This window comes from Malania oleifera, chromosome 13 (genome assembly GCF_029873635.1).
Source record: "Malania oleifera isolate guangnan ecotype guangnan chromosome 13, ASM2987363v1, whole genome shotgun sequence".
Lineage (NCBI taxonomy): Eukaryota > Viridiplantae > Streptophyta > Magnoliopsida > Santalales > Ximeniaceae > Malania > Malania oleifera.
The window spans coordinates 30,883,188-30,897,762 of NC_080429.1; the positions used below are offsets into that span (position 1 = coordinate 30,883,188).

General features: G+C 33.3%; 2 long non-coding RNA genes across 2 annotated transcripts; both read right to left on the reverse strand.

Annotated features, from left to right (window-relative positions):
* Positions 1 to 2,010: 2,010 nt before the first annotated feature.
* On the reverse strand, positions 2,011 to 2,628 carry LOC131146143 (uncharacterized). Its single transcript, XR_009134232.1, has 2 exons — positions 2,474 to 2,628; positions 2,011 to 2,267 (listed from the first exon to the last, which is right to left on the reverse strand). It is a non-coding gene; the product is annotated as an uncharacterized LOC131146143 (long non-coding RNA).
* A 10,249-nt stretch (positions 2,629 to 12,877) lies between these two features.
* On the reverse strand, positions 12,878 to 13,474 carry LOC131146144 (uncharacterized). Its single transcript, XR_009134233.1, has 2 exons — positions 13,348 to 13,474; positions 12,878 to 13,134 (listed from the first exon to the last, which is right to left on the reverse strand). It is a non-coding gene; the product is annotated as an uncharacterized LOC131146144 (long non-coding RNA).
* Between the last annotated feature and the right edge of the window lie 1,101 nt (positions 13,475 to 14,575).

The following is a 14,575-nucleotide window of genomic DNA, read 5'->3' on the forward strand; positions in this document are numbered from 1 at the left end:
AATTTAGATTTATTTGCATCCGTTGAAAAATTTATACGTAGGAACCCACTTGGGTTCAGGTCCTTACATTGTATGCTTTGGGGCTCTTTCCTATGTATGACTCATCCATTATGTGAGGTAATAGTGGTTATTGGCTTATAACAAGCTCAAAAGGACTTTTATTGGTTGTTAAGTTCTTTTGGGCATTGAAACAAAACATACCCGAATCAAGTAGTTGCATCCAATTCTTTTGGTTGACATTGGCAAAAGGGCGCAGGTACTTTCCTAGTGACCCACTAAATCTCTCTGTTTGTCCATCTATCTGTGGATGATAACTTGAAGAGATGTCAAGTTGTGAACTGAGGATTCTAAAATGTTCTATTAAGAAGTTTCCAATGAATCTTAAGTCTCGGTCACTAATGCTGTTTAGGAACACCCCAATAATTTACAACATGTTAAAAGAATAGTTGCGTCGTCTCCTCTGCCAAATAGTGTTGTAGTGTGGGTAAGAAAGTATCATACTTAAAAACCTCTCTAGAACAAATAGAATAGACCCTACATCTCCTACTCTAGGTAGGATAGTGACGAAGTTCAGTGAGACACTCTCCCACAGTCTAGTTTGTAATGGTAAGGGCTCGAGTATTCCTGCAATCTTCATCCGCTCCACCTTGTCTTGTTGGCAGTTGAGATAAGTTCGAGTATAATTAACCATGTCATCACACATGTGTTGCCAATAATACCTTCGCTTGAGTAGTGCCAAATAATTTCACGTAAGACTTAAATGTTAAAGGCCTTAAATTTTTATTTTGGAGATATCGAGAATATGAGAAGGGTTACAAATTTTCAATTTTATCCCAACCCTCAAAACATGATGGGGTGTCACTCAATTATTGTGAATTCTTATTTTTTGTTGTGTAAAAATTATTTTTCCAAATTACATTGCTCGATCCATCTCTTTTATTTTATTTATTTTTAAAGAGGATTCATCTCATCTATTAGTTCTTATTCAAGATGTTTAAGAGTCATAAATGGATGCATATTGTGTTTTCTTTCCTCCAAAGTAAATGTACCTTAATTAAATGTGATATATTAATTAAGGAGATTCATGATTTTGGTGAACCTTCATATCTCCATTCTTCTAGTGTATCTTGTGAGATTTTTCATTAACCGTTAAGCATGCATGGAGAATAGATCTAAGTCTAAACATAATGAGTATTTGTTCCTTCCAAATAGGAAAGTAAACCCTTTAGGCATATTATACATATGATATGAAAGTGAAACTAAAATAATAACTTGACAGCATGTCAAAAGGCACTAACACAACTTAATGTGACATCATTTTACTACACTTATATTGAGCAATCCAATGCATCATCATATCCATCCTTTGAGATAGATGGTGATATGTCATTAATTCACTCCATGATACCTTACAAACTTTAATGCTACAAGTATTTTTTTCTTCAAAATATATAATCAACCAAATGTAAAATTAATATTAAATGTGGGATGGGAAAAAAAATCCTCCAACTATTTTCTCATAATCAGGAAAAAAAAAAAATATCTACACTAGTGATGACCATAGTTTTGTTAAACTAAAGGCTAGATGCAATATGCCTCGTTACAGGCATCCACTGTGAAACTGAAGCTTTCATTTTGTACCTTGGGAAGCTTTTCATTAACCATTAAAGATTCATAATTCTGGTACTTATACGGGAAACTATGCATGGGACCTTCCCTCTCCATGTGTTCGTGTGTTTATATTTTAAATGTTAGATATGTAGCAAATTGGTCCTACATTTATTACTATAAGAGGGAAACCCACTTTTAATAAGTGTATAATTTAAGGAAACAAACACTCGGACACATGGAGAGGAAGGTCCTTCATATAATTTCTCGTACTTATACGCCTATATTCATGAATTAGAATATAATTCTTAATTAGTTATTTTGGGTAGATACACATATCCTATGTGATCATGAAGATCACACACACACACACACACACACACACACACAAGAACCAAACAATTTTCTTTGATTCAGAATGAGCTATGAAGAAATCTATTTTTTCGAATTATATTATTGCCCAGTCCATCTCTTTTATTAATTCTTATTTGAACATCAAAACATTTTCTTCAATCAATAACAACAACAGTTTCCGTTGGCGAGACATCTGCCAAGATGTTGAATACCAACAAGTTTAAAAAAGCAGTAGGAGTTGCATGAAGAATGACTGCAATTCGGTAAGGGGTGTATGATGAGGCAGTCGCTTTGAGCTACATTCCCTGGTTCCAAACATTAACAAGAAAACATTGAATTATTCCTTGATTCCAAACACTGATAAGAAAATATTGAACCATGAGAAGGAAAAAAAAAACTAAAAGCACAACACACACAGACACACACATACATGTCTACATATACACTGACAATTACGTGCAACGAATGTCAAGCATGGATGCATAGAATGATATATAGAAAATGAGATTACCCGGAGTACTAGAAGCGAGGAAGATAAACACAAGGAGGACGAGGAGAGGGGATGAAGTCTTCATGTTTGCGATAGTGCAGATATGCATGGATGTTGTTTGCTCTCCGAGAATTTATAACTCACGGGCCAAGAAATTTATAAGGAAAGTCATTTAAGTTTTCTTTGAGCACCATTTTTTGTGGGAATGATATTAATTGGTTTCATAAATGAAAGCTTGTTATATTTTCTATTACAGCTAATATAAGATTATTATATTTAATTATTAATAATCTTGTTATTAATGTATATTTATAACATATTGCTGGCACATTAAATTATGATAAAAATAAATTTATTAATTAAATTTGAAATTTGAATGTATTTAATGTTAATTTAAATTAATAAACATTCTTGTTCAATCTATAATTGAACTATAATAATTAATATGGTTTTTAAATATATTTTAGGTAAAATATTAATATATTTATACTTAAAAATATAAATAATAAAAATTTATTCAATGTTAGGCATAAATGAGAATAAGGATTTCGTTTATTTAATTTTATAATTAAAAATTTAATATTTTCTATTGACTAAAATAATATAATGTTATTTATTAATTAACAATAATCTTGTTATTAATATATATTTATAACATATGATTATTATATTAATTTATGTTTAAAATAGTATTAATAACTAAATTAAAATTTTTAGTCTATTTAATACGACAACAACAACAATGAAACCAAGCCTTAAGTCCCACTAGGTGATGTCGACTATATGAATTCTTTTTCTGCCAAATTATGCGATCATGGGCAATTTCTTTTGACTGATTCAGGGATACTAAATTCTTACTCACTATCTCCTCCCAAGTTATTTTATGTCTACCTCTACCCCTTCTATTGCATCCCATAGTAACTAACTCACTCTTTCTCACCGGTGCACTATGCGACCTACGTTGTAAGTGTCCATACTATCTGAGTCGTCCCTCCCTTATCTTATCTTCTATATAAGTTATACCTAATGTTAGAGAACCCGTCCTCAAAACTTAGGTATTAAGGAGAGAGAGTTAAGATGATCTTATATTGGCTTTGGAACTGCTCATAGAGGCGATGTGGGACTGGACGGACATTAATACTCTCCCTCGAGCCCATGGGGTAAATGAGGCCATGAGAGGTTCTCTAAACTTAGGTATCAAGGAGAGAGAGTTAAGATGATCTTATACTGGCTTTGGAACTGCTCATAGAGGCGATGTGGGACTGGATGGACATTAATACTCTCCCTCGAGCCTATGGGGTAAATGAGGCCATGAGAGCCCAGGGGGGGAAATGAGACGAGGAGAAGTCCAGCCCACGGAGGAGCTAAGCAGCCCAAGACCCAGCTCTGATACCTGGTTAGAGAACTCATCCTCAAAACCAATGTATCAAGGAGAGAGAGCTAAGAGGATTTTATACTGGTTTTGGAACTACTCATAGAGACGATATGGGACTTTAATACCTAACTTACCGTGATATGTATTCATTCCTTAATTTATCTTTCAATGTTATACCACTCATCCATCTAAACATTCTCATCTCAACAACTTTTTTACTTTTTGAATATTATGTTTCTTTGTCACCCAACATCCTGATCCATATAACATAGCTGGTCTTATAGCTATCCTTAAAACATCCCTTTCAATTTTAAGGGTATTCTTCGATCACAGAGGACACTTGAAATATTTCTCCATTTTACCCAACCTACTTTAACTCTATGCATTATATCATCTTCAATTTCTCCTCCAACTTGCATAATAGATCCAAGGTATCGAAATCTACAAGTACTATTTATTTATTCATCATTAAGTTTAACTTTGTCTCCAATATTCCTCCTGTCATTACTAAAATTACATTACATATATTCTGTCTTATTTCTACTTATCCTAAAGCCTTTAGATTCCAAAGCTTCTCTCCATAATTCTAACTCAGTCTGTACTCTATCCCTAGTTTCATCAATTAATACAATATCATCTGCAAACAACATACACCATGCATGAAACCTCCTTTTGAATACTCTTAGTCAATTGGTTCATCACTAAAACAAAAAAAATAAGGACTCAAAGCAAATCCTTGATGTACACTTATGGTAATTGGAAATTCTCTAATTTCTCCATCTATAGGCCTTACTCTAGTCATTACTCCATCATACATATCTTTAATGACATCAGTATACCTACTACATACACATTTTTTTTTTTTTCTAAAACCCACCATAGAACTTCCTTAGGTATCTTATCATATGCTTTCTCAAGGTCAATAAGTATCATATCCAGCTTTCAACCTGAGGGTAGTCAGGGATCGTGGAAGAAAGGGAAGGATACTGTGGGCCTGAGGTAGGAGACGGGAGATCGGGTTTATTATGGTTATTAGGATAGTCTTTCTTACTCTTTATGTTAGAGATGTAATAAGAGACATAGGGGTGATTGCCAGATCGAGACTCCTAACTGCTATAGGTGCGGTAAATCGGGGCACATTAGGAGGAACTGTCATGAACTGTTGCCTATTGCACTTATACCAAACCATATTAGGGGAAATCAACAAGTACCCCGAGGTGGAGGTGGTCCAGCACGAGTGTACTCGATGATCCCAACTGAGGCAGATATTACTAAGGGCGCATGTACGAGTTTATGTTTAAGATAAATAATGATTTTATTTAATTGTAGATGATGCAGAAGTTTATATGAAGCTATATATACTAGATTGTATGAAATATAGTTAGTTGATAAATTTTAGAAATGTGAAAAATGATTGTGTAGCGAATTTTGAGGACGAAATTTTTTTAAGGAGGGGAGAATGTAGTGATCCTAAAAAAAATAAAAAATAAATATTAATTATTTAATATTAATTAATTAAATAAATATTATTAAGCTGAATTAATTAAAGGTAAGGTTATATTATTTATAAATATATATATATGTATATAGGAAACTTAACTACTAAGCATCCTGAAAAAAAAATTTACAGAGACATTACTCTCTGTTTCTCTTTCAGTCTCTCCACACGTCTCTCTCTCTCATCGCCACTCTCATCTCTCTCTCATCATTTTTTCGGTCAATATTCGGTCGATTGGAAAACTGAAGATACCACTGGTTTCCTATCTCCACCACCGACATTCCTACTGGAGCGGATTTGTCGTGGGAGTGACGTCGGCACTACTCCTGGGGAAAGGTATACTCCCTCTCTTTCCTTAATTTCTCCTTAAATCTTCAGTTAAATCTATGATTGAGCACCACCACGGGGTTGTAGTCTCGATAGTCGTCATTTTGGTTAGAGTAAATTCTTAATTTGGGGGTCCTAAGCACCACTCCAAAGTGAGTGTGGGATTTAGGGAATTAAGGAAATTGGTTATTTTCAGGAGTTTAATTGTTATTTGAAATTTATGGGCTTAGGAAATGTTAAAATAATATTTTATTTAGGGTTATTGAATCAGAGTTTGGGTGAGCGCTGCAGATATCGTTTTGAGGTCTCTGTTGGCCTAGTTCAAGAAATCATGTAAGGGGAATATTTTAAACTAGGATTTTTGAAAAAATAACCAGTGAAAAATGGAAATTTTATGTGTATATGTATATGATTTTTACGTGGTTCTGAAAAGCCGATCGTTTGAATTGTGTAACTTTTTGAGCCAATGGCTATGTAAGTAGATATTATTTGTGAAAATGGAAAGTTAAAATGACATATTTTTTGGATAAATTGCGTAAGAAATTAAATATTTTTAGTATATGAATGATGAATGTGGGTTGGCTTATTTTACCGTAAACGTATAAAATATGTTGTTAAATTGTGTGGCATCAGTAAATGAAGTTATTGTGTTAAACTATGATATATGTATGAGATGCAGGAAATACTGGAAATACATTGAGAATTAAAATGTGATCTGCATATGTTTGAGAATGTTAAATTACAATGTATGGTTTGAGAACTCCAATGGACTAGAATAGGCATAGTACTGTTGCGGGTATTTTTGGTAGCGCTAGTGCACCCACACATCTTAGAGAGAGTGTGGAGACAAGATGGTTGATTATGTTGGGAAGGGTAGGGTCCCCCTGGGGTCTTGACCAGTATGGGAACAACCAATTTGACCTATAGACTGGAGAATGTGATTGATTTAACTCTGGAGGGCCGACCAAGGTTAAGTCTAGCGTTCGGGCTGCACAACTCGTCATGGGGCGGAAACATGACTATGATTTTTCCATCGGTATAGAGAGTTCTAAATGCATAATTATTATTTTAACCATTGATAATATGAAAACAAAAAATACGAGAATAGCAGATATGAGAACAATAGATATAAGAATAGCATACGAGAATGATATGAAAACAGAATATGTGAAAGTAGACATGAATATACAAATGAGAAATGTAGAATATGAATGTGAATGTGAAATGTGAAATGTGAAGTGAATAATATAGAGATAATAGATATAGAGTAAAGAAAGAAACGTATTACATATTGTATTATAGTATGTATTTAAGGTGAAATATACACTCCGCCCGAGGGTTTGCTGAGAAAGACGAGTGCCCTAATAGGTATCAGATGTAACCCTACTGGGTTGCATAACGTATTAGGGCAGAGGGAAGTTACTTGTACGAGTGGATGATCTTCCCCATTTTTGGGAAATTCTGCGAGTAAACCTTGGTGTGAATGTGTGAGTATGAGATAAACTAACCACTTGAGGGCTTACTGAGTAAGGTAATTGCTCTGATATGCTTCAGTTGTGACTGTAGGTTGCTTAAGGTATCAGAGTAGGGGGGGGTGCTACTTGTATGGGTGGGTAATCACTCCAAATCCTTGGGAACTCTCGTTGGTAAAATACCTTACATGCGTTTGAGTAGGAACATATAATGATTTCATATTATGGTTCCATTTGAAAACAATGAATATATATATTGTACACAAACCTCATGTTAGCCATACACTTATTTAATGTATTCCATCCTTATTGGGATGTGTCTCGACCGATACAAATTCTATCTTTTCAGGACCTTTGCGTGATCGAGTTTAGTGAGCTCGAGGCTGGTATAGCATTTTGATAGAGAGAGAGGTTATAAACTTTGGTTATAATTTTTGGGGTTGTAATATATTTGTGTTTTCAGAGTTGTGAGTATTTGTGAATACTGGATGTTGGTTTATACTTTTGAGGTTATATTGATGTAGAAACTCTGGTATATTATTGAGGAATTGTTATTATTTCCACTATGTAACTGATTTAGAGCCAGGTACAGGTAATGGAACACGTGGCACCCGGGCCCGACTTAGCGGGTTTGGGGCATCACAAGGTGGTATCAGAGATATATTTCAAATAACACTCCGGATCCCATTTTAGGGTTTGGGGCTTTACAAGAACTATCATTGAAAAATAAACCTATGTATATATATATGTAACCCATTCCATTCACATTAGACAATTTGTAATCGGCAAGCATAATGACCTAAGCAAGTTTGGCTCATGATGCTCCCTCACTTATGCACTCAACGTCCTTGTAGACTTTGACCCTAAGAACTTTTTAAATTTTTCCATGAATGGTTGCATACCTTTCGTAGAAATCCATGTGATTTCTTTATCTCCAAGGCCTTTCCAATTCACTAAGAACTTATCCCGCTTCTTCTTTGAGGATGTGAAGTCTCTGTCTACAAGGATGACTTCAACTTCTCATCTATTACATTGCACTATATTCACTAATGTTTTAGTTGACTGACTTTTACTTGGATTTTTGATGCCAGCGTTGGATAACTTGAGGTAGTTGCTGTGAAATATGAGATGCACTTTCATCTAAGCCGGAGGGTTAATCTTGTAAAAGGCCTTCCTAACTTTGGCCAAGATAGGGACTGGTCCTTCATATTTGTGAAGTAGTCTGCTATCTCAACTTTGTAAAGACCTGATCTATTTAGAATTAAGCTTAACAAGCACCAAGTCACCCAAGTTGAGGTGTAATGATCTTCTCCCATGATGTGTGTAACGCCGAACCCTCAAACCTAGTTTGGTGTGTTATACTTGATTAAGTCCTAAAAATCCATAAATAAATACCATGTAGTGGAAAACATAACTATGATCCTCAATCATAAAAATAAATACTAGAGTTTCCTATTTCTATCTATAATCTAAAATAACTAATCATTACCTGTATTCTCATATATACACATATCTCCAAAAACATTTAGTATTCACAAACATCAGTATGTTCCACAACCATCTATATCACAGAAGACTTAAAACATAAAAACATAAAACATAACTTATATACATCCCAAAATATTATCAAAATGTTTATACCCTTACTCTATCTATAACCCCAAAAGTTATATCAACCTCGAGCTCTCTAAGCTCGATCACGCGGAGGTCCTAAAAAAGATAAATTTGTATTCGAGTGAGACACATTTCAGTAAGGGAAGAAATAATATATATTAAAATAGCATGTGGCCAACATAAGATTCATAAATAACAAATTAATATCATTTGCAAACCATTAACATAAATTCTAAAATCATTTTATAAACCTAATAATGCACATGCAAAGTATTTACCCATGAGACTACCTAAGGATAAGGGTGATTACCCGCCCATACAAGTAGCACCCCTCTGCTTTGATACATTAGGCAACCCAAAGGTCACAATTGAAGCATACTAGGACACTCACCTTACTCAATAAGCCCTCAAGTGATAGATTGATCTCGTACTCACACAATTCATATGGCCCCCGAGAATAGGGAAATCTACCCGCCTATACGAATAGTTTCCCCCCTACCCTAGTGCGTTATGCAACCTACTGCTACATCTGATACTATTAGTGCACTCGCCTTTCTCAATGAGCCCCTAGGCGAAGAGTTTGCTCCGTCCTAACGTAACATGTTCTACTAGCATAAATACTGATAATTCCATAATACATTATTCTGTCTGTCATTATTCAACCATCCATAACTGTTCATGTTCATAACATTAACATTTCATAACATTTCATTTTATGTAACCTTTCACATTTTACATCGTTCACGTTTCATATTTCATATCCATTTCATTCACATTTCCATTTCATTTCATTCATTCGTACTACAGCTCCTTTTAGTTGTACATCAGTTAGTCCACATAGATATGTGCTAAAATCTGCTAACACAACTCCTTCTACCTGTCATCAATTAGTCTACAACCGCTTTTAGTTATCATTGTCTACATGGTTGCATTATCAAAAACAAGCAAAGTAGTCCTTATAACATTTCATTAACAATGCATTTCTTACATAGCCTGCATATCATACATATAACATTTGTTTACACAACATTACTATCCACTTATACCACACAATTTAGCAGTAAAATTCATACATTGCCTGTAAAGTAAGACAACCAACATTTAACTTTTATATACTGAAAATATACCTTCATTTCTTACATAATTATCCTGAAAATATTTTCCACTTTCATCAGTTCATTTTCACATATACATAGCTAAATACACAATGCTAAGCTTAGAAAACATAATTTACATGGTTGACATTTTATACCCACATGAAAACTTATATACATATATATAACATAGTCCATTTTTAATTAATTCAAGAAAAACCTGATTTAATATATAATTTCCCTTTACCTGAATTCTTGAATTACGTCAACAGGAATCCCAAACTGATGCCTGTGATGCTCACCCGGACCCTATATTTCAAAAACCCAAACTTATTCAAATCCTAGAAAAATACCTATTTAATACTTCCTAAGCTACATATAACAATATTTTTTAAGAAAATTTCAAAATAATTCACTCACCTTGATTTTGGGATGTTTCCCAAAAAGCCTAGTTTAGAAAACTGATCTGCTAGATGTGTAGAGAATCTTCCCTAGAACACCATAGCAACCTTTGATCGTCGTTTTGGGTTGAATCCGGTTCGGATTCTTAGAGAGAAGGGAGAGAGATGAGTTTAGAGAGAGAGAAAAATGAAGGAAAAATAATTTCCTTCGCATAGAAGCTACCTTAGATCCTTATATACTTGTCTTTGCCACGTGGACTCATCGACGAACCACTGAAGAACACTCGTTGACAAGGCCGTGAACTCGTCGACGAGTTTCACAACATCTCAACTCTCTCGGTTAATCCTCGTCGATGAGACATGCATACTCGGCAACGAGGATCATGCGATATCTCATCGACGAGAAAATTCCGCTCATCGACGAGCACCCGCTTATTTACCCTTCACAATTTCTTTTTCCTTTCTTCCATTTTCACTTTTTCCTTTTATTATCTTTATTATTATTTTAAATAGTTAAAATTCTCTAGGTTGTTACAATATGCCCACTTCTTCATCCAGTTTAAAGTTTTCACCAAGTAGCCTGGACAATCTCTACATTCTATCTCATTCTTTGGTGAAGATGTATGCTCTGGGGCTCTTTCCTATGTATGGCTCATCCATTATGTGAGGTAGTAGTGGTTATTGGCTTATAACAAGCTCAAAAGGACTTTTATTGGTTGTTAAGTTCTTTTGGGCATTGAAACAAAACAGACCCAAATCAAGTAGTTGCATCCAATTCTTTTGGTTGGCATTGGCAAAAGGGTGCAAGTACTTTTCTAGTGACTCATTAAATCTCTCCGTTTGTCCATCTAGCTGTGGATGATAACTTGAAAAGATGTCAAGTTGTGAATTTAGGATTCTAAAAAGTTCTGTTAAGAAGTTTCCAATGAATCTTGAGTCTCGGTCACTAATGCTATTTAGGAACACCCCAATAATTTACAACATGTTTAAAGAATAGTTGTGTTGTCTCCTCTGCCAAATAGTGTTGTAGTGTGGGTATGAAAGTATCATACTTCAAAAACCTCTCTACAACAAAGAGTATAGACCCTACATCTCCTACTCTAGGTAGGATGGTGATGAAGTTCAGCAAGACACTCTCCCACAGTCTAGTTGGTAATGGTAAGGGCTCCAATATTCCGCAATCATCTTCCGCTCCGCCTTGTCTTGTTGGCAGGTGAGACAAGTTCGAGTATAATCAACCATGTCATCACACATGTGTTGCCAATAATACCTTCGCTTCAGCAGTGCCAAATAAATTCACATAAGACTTAAATGTTAAAGGCCTTAAATTTTTATTTTGGAGATATCGAGAATATGAGAAGGATTACAAATTTTCAATTTTATCCCAACCCTCAAAACATGATGGGGGTGTCACTCTATTATTGTGAATTCTTATTTTTTGTACTGTTTGTATGTGTGTGTGTGTGTGTGTGGGAGAGAGAGGGGGGGGGGGAGTGAGGGGATTTGTAAGGAAATATGAAAAAAAATTATTTTTCCAAATTACATTGCTCGATCCATCTCTTTTATTTTATTTATTTTTAAAGAGGATTTATCTCATCTATTAGTTCTTATTCAAGATGTTTAAGAGTCATAAATGCATGCATATTGTGTTTTCCTTCATCCAAAGTAAATGTACCTTAATTAAATGTGATATATTAATTAAAGAGATTCATGATTTTGGTGAACCTTCATATCTCCATTCTTCTAGTGTATCTTGTGAGATTTTTCCTTAACCGTTAAGTAAGCATGGAGAATAGATCTAAGTCTAAACATAATGAGTATTTGTTCCTTCCAAATAGGAAAGTAAACCCTTTAGCTCTCCCATATTATACATATGATATGAAAGTGAAACTAAAATAATAACTTGACAGCATGTCAAAAGTCACTAACACAACTTAATGTGACATCATTTTACTACACTTATATTGAGCAATCCAATGCATCATCATATCCATCCTTTGAGATAGATGGTGATATGTCATTAATTCACTCCATGATACTTTACGAACTTTAATGCTACAAGTATTTTTTTCTTCAAAATATATAATCAAGCAAACGTAAGAAATATATTAAATGTGGGACGGGAAAAAAAATCCTCCAACTATTTTCTCATAGTTAGGAAAAAAGAAAAAAAAATTTTATCTACACTAGTGACGACCATAGTTTTGTTAAACTAGAGGTTAGATACAATATGCCTAGTTATGGGCATCCACGATGAAACTGAAGCTTTCATTTTGTACCTTGGGAAGCTTTTCATTAACCATTAAAGATTCATAATTTTTGTACTTATATGGGAAACTATGCATGGGACCTTCCCCTCCATGTGTTCGTGTGTTTATATTTTAAATGTTAGACATGTAGCAAATTGGCCCTACATTTATTACTATTAGAGGGAAACCCGCTTTTAATAAGTGTATAATTTAGGAAACAAACACTCGGACACGCGGAGAGGGAGGTCCTTTATATAATTTTTCGTACTTATACGCCTATATTCATGAATTAGAATATAATTCTTAATTAGTTATTTTTGGGTAGATACACATATACTATGCGATCATGAAGATCACACTCACACACACACACACACCACACAAGAACCAAACAATTTTCTTTGATTCAGAATGAGCTATGAAGAAATCTATTTTTTCGAATTATATTATTGCCCAGTCCATCTCTTTTATTAATTCTTATTTGAACCTCAAAACATTTTCTTCAATCAATAACAACAACAGTTTCCGTTGGCGAGACATCTGCCAAGATGGTGATTACCAACACCATTAAAAAAGCAGTAGGAAGTGCATGAAGAATGACTGCAATTCGGTAAGGGGTGTATGACGGCGCAGTCGGTTTGAGCTACATTCCCTGGTTCCAAACATTAACAAGAAAATATTGAATTATTCCTTGATTCCAAACACTGATAAGAAAATATTGAACCATGAGAAGGAAAAAAAAACTAAAAGCACAACACACACAGACACACAGACACACACATACATGTCTACATATACACTGACAATTACGTGCAACGAATGTCAAGCATGGATGCATAGAATGATATATAGAAAATGAGATTACCCGGAGTACTAGAAGCGAGGAAGATAAATACAAGGAGGACGAGGAGAGGGGATGAAGTCTTCATGTTTGCGATAGTGCAGATATGCATGGATGTTGTTTGCTCTCCGAGAATTTATAACTCACAGGCCGAGAAATTTATAAGGAAAGTCATTTAAGTTTTCTTTGAGCACCATTTTTTTTGTGGGACTGTTATTAATTGGTTTCATAAATGCAAAATCCAAGGAAAAATTATTCATCAATGCAGACAAATATGATGGAAATTAAGAGCATGTTCGTTTCTATTTTTAAGTTTTATTTCTACATAATGAAGAAACATATTATGAAAGCGTGTTTAGAACCACTTATGTAAAAGTGTTTTTAAGAAAAAATGTTAAAGTTAATAAGTATTGATAATAATTGTTGAAGTGCAAAAGTATTGAAAGTTATAAGTGGTGTTCGGTTGTGTTTAAAATAAGAGATATTTGGATACTTACTTTTATATAGGGTAGGTACTATATGATTATTTTTAAACATATTTTAAATTTAAAATATTAATATTTTTTAATTAATATTTCATTAATAATTATTTTAATTATTTATAAAAAAATTTAAATTTTTTCTATTACAACTAATATAAGATTATTATATTTAATTAATAATAATCTTAGTATTAATGTATATTTATAACATATTACTGGCACATTAAATTATGATAAAAATAAATTTATTAATTAAATTTGAAATTTTAATGTATTTAATGTTAATTTAAATTAATAAACATTCTTGTTCAATCTATAATTGAACTATAATAATTAATATGCTATTTAAGTATATTTCAGGTAAAATATTAATATTTTTATACTTAAAAATTTAAATAATAATAATAATAATAATTTATTCAATGTTAGGCATAAATGAACATAAGGATTTCATTTATTTAATTTTATAATTAAAAATGAAATATTTTCTATTAACTAAAATAATATAATGTTATTTATTAATTAACAATAATCTTATTATTAATATATATTTATAACATATGATTATCACATTAATTTATGTTTAAAATATTATTAATAACTAAATTAAAATTTTTAGTCTATTTAATACAACAACAACATAACCAAGCCTTAATGGACCATTTCTTTTGACTGATTTAGGGATATTAAATCCTTACTCACTATCTCCTCCCAAGTTATTTTAGGTCTACCCCTACCCCTTCTACTTCATCCTATAGTAACTAACTCAC